The 3,353-nt window shown below is 44.4% G+C and overlaps 1 long non-coding RNA gene across 1 annotated transcript; it reads right to left on the reverse strand.

Annotated features, from left to right (window-relative positions):
* Window positions 1-238: 238 nt before the first annotated feature.
* Window positions 239-3,353, reverse strand: LOC119050979 (uncharacterized). Its single transcript, XR_005082850.2, has 3 exons — window positions 3,124-3,353; window positions 716-759; window positions 239-344 (listed from the first exon to the last, which is right to left on the reverse strand). It is a non-coding gene; the product is annotated as an uncharacterized LOC119050979 (long non-coding RNA).

Below are 3,353 nucleotides of genomic sequence, written 5' to 3' on the forward strand. Positions count from 1 at the left end.
TCTAGACTTTCCCAAACTCTCTAAAACTCAACAGAATTTTTTTCAAAGGAACATAAAATATGAAAAACAGATTAAAACCATTGTCTCTTATTGAAGCCAATCAATGTTGCTCAAAAGTGTCCCTAAGATTCAATGTTTGAAAAAAAATCACTATTTTAGAATATCATCCTACTATTTATCTAAGTATAACTCTGGCAGTATAATGATGTCCAACTCCTTGCTGTGCATGTAGAAGACTTTTTGATCCAACCCCCGCCCACCTGAACACCATTCAATTACGCCCAGGGTGTCTACTTCCCAGATTTGCTCCTCCGTTTTGTTCGGGTAGGTCCTCCACCAGCTCTCTGGGAAGAGATACATGGGAAACATATTTTTTGAGACCTTGCATATCTGAACGTGTCTTTCCTTTATTCTTTTTTCACATTTTGATTGGTAGTTTCACTAGGTATAAAATTCTAGGTTGTAAATCATTCCCCAACAAGCCTAGGTCTCTCTAGTGTCCAGGTCTTTGAACTAGAAATATCCTTTTGCACGGAAGGCATAGCCCCACCCCACCTCCTGCCCTTATGTAGCTTAACACCTCCTTATCCTTGTCCAGGAAACTTCCCTGCCCAGCCACCTGCCCCTTCTAGTTGGGTAGATGTCCCTCTCAGTCCCTCCCACAACACCTGGGTATTACCCCCTTAGCACACTCATTAAACCCTCTTATCCTTACCTGTTTATTTGTCTGTGTCCTCTACCAGGTTGTGCACATGAGGACTGAAAATACAGAGCCACAGTGACACTCAACAAGTATTTGTAGAACAAAGGAATAAATAAATCAATGGTTGTAGTGGCAATTTTTATTACAAGATACAATTGCTAATAAAATGTTTAACAAATGCCCTTCCCAGCTGGTGCATGCTCTGGATTTGGGGGTAAAGAACAGGATTAGTCTGGGGGAAGAAAGGCCCCCTTGGTCCTAGGAGCATTAGAAAGAACCCTTAGAATTTCTTGTTCAGTATCTGCTTTCTATGAGGACAGGGACCAGGTCTGCCCTACTCACTTCTGTGTTCCCAACAACTAGACCATAACGACAGTTTAATAAAGAGCTGTTGAATGGATGAACTGGTCCAAAGGGAGTCCTATGCATTCTGCCACCGAGAAAACTAAGAGAGAAAAAGTCCCTACACTGTCTTACAGTCTTGGGAAATGTGTAGTTTGGGATAAAAACTCAATTCATCATCTCTTCCCACCCCACCTCAAAAGAAAACCAGAACCCTCCCCCAATTCCCCGTTCCAGATATAGGCATTCCCTTCTTAACCCCGTGGATTTGAAGCCCCAGAATTGTTTGGCTTGGACCCTCTTCTCCGTAGTCTGTTTCTTTTCAATCATCAAGTCCCCTGCTTCCTCTCTCTTTACAGCCATTTTCACACTGAGCCTCCTTTTTCACCCCCCCTTGCTACTCTCGCCATTGAGGCCCCCAACAGCCACACCTAAGTTTCCACAGGCTCCCTCCTTCACTCCGAGTCGCTTCAACTCCCCTGTCAGATTAACGTCTCCGAAGCATCACTGTTCCGTGTCTCTTTACTGCCCCAAACACCTTCAGAGGCTCTTCATTTCCTTCCACATTAAGTCACAACTTCTCTGCCAGTTTTTAACCTTCAGAATTAATCCTAATGCTTTGTTTTTCCCTCCCTATGCACACCAGCTCACTTATCACACATATACAACTCACTCGGATCAGAGAGATGTTACAGTCTCAGAGCAAACTTTACATAGTTTGTGCCTTCTCTTCTCTGGAATGTTCTCCTCACCCTTAATTCAGTCCATCCTTCCAGACCTGGTTTAAATCTTTCCTCCTCCAGCGTGCCTTCACTGACAACTTCAAGCCTTGCCAATGTCCCCAACTTTAAAGTCCAAATAGTATTTAATCATCTTTGCAGCCCAATTAAACCCAGATACACACCTTATGTAAGACTATACAGTCTACATGGGTTAGTGTGGTTTTTTCCCAACTACCTGGCAGCTCATTGATGGCAAAGATGTAAGGATGTTCTGTTCTTGCACCTAAGGGCACCTTAGAGTTCAATTTACAATAGTATTCAGGAGGTAATAAGAGGGCTGCCCCAGACACAGACAGACCTGGGTTAATCCCAGTCCTAGCAATTACTGTGTATATTTGGGCAAGTAATTTATACCCTCTGAGCCTCTGTATCTTCATCCATACAAATGGAATGATAACAGTGCTACCTCATAGGGTTGCTGTGGAGATTAAATGAGATAATTCCAAGTAAAGAAATTTGCACTTGCTTTGATACATGGTAAGTACTCAATATGTTTGCTGTTGTTATAAAAGACCCCAACCCCTGTTCTTGGAGTTGAATTTTGGCCTCGAATTTGCATAAGGCTTTCTGTCACTGAGTCAGCCTTGCACACAGTGACTTCCTTCCACTCCCTACCTCTGTGTCTGCCCCTTTCTGTTCAAAGCACATCTCTGCAAGCAGTGGCTGGGGGCAAGTCCCATCATTCTAGGGCATCTCTGGCCCCGCTTCATCATCCCTCCTGCCCTCAGCACTCTTGGGTTCAGTGCAGAGTTGTCTGAGTGGGAGCCTGTGATCTGTGAATCTTCTGAAGCTGTTCTTTCTTCCACTTGTCTTTATTATCATCATTGTATTATAAAAGCAACACATGCTCATGATTTTAAAAAGAAAGTACAGAAGAGTGTAAAGAGTCAAAGTCTCACTCCCCACCCACACCTCCATTCCTACTCTCCGGAAGTAACCTGTTAGCAGTTTCTCCTGTGTATTTGCAGGCAGTGTCTGTGGCCATACAAAGAAACATATGCAGACACAGACACTGGTCTGTGACATGCTTTACTCACTGAACAACCAGCCTTGAACACCTTGCCGTACCCACACCTGATAGATCCATCACACGCTGTACAATGGCAGCTTGGATTTCTTTTGTAGAAAGCAGCTATCAGTGATTTCATCAGTCCCCCTACATGGGTACGTAGGTTGCTACTTCTAAAATACCATGATGAACATCCTCGCATAGATATCTTTGTGGGTCACTTCAGTCTCTAAGGCTTCTGGTGGCCACACACACACAACATTCAATTCCTAGACCCACTGACTCACCGGTCAGCAGCATGAGCACCTTCTTCCTGACCTCAAAATAGAAGAAAGAGATCACTGGGCTGTTTCCTCTTGAGCCTGCATAATAGGAGTTCACAAAATCTATGTTTCTCCCTTTCTCTGGGAGCAAAGAGGAAATCCCAAGCATCAGGGAACAGGACTGTAGGATCCAGCTGTGTTCTCAGGTAGCCCTCCCTGAGAAGGCCCCCCACGCCCCCCACCCCGCACCTCTG

The sequence above is a fragment of the Artibeus jamaicensis genome, unplaced genomic scaffold (assembly GCF_021234435.1).
Source record: "Artibeus jamaicensis isolate MK-2021 breed Jamaican fruit bat unplaced genomic scaffold, CSHL_Jam_final contig_456, whole genome shotgun sequence".
Taxonomy (NCBI): Eukaryota; Metazoa; Chordata; class Mammalia; order Chiroptera; family Phyllostomidae; genus Artibeus; species Artibeus jamaicensis.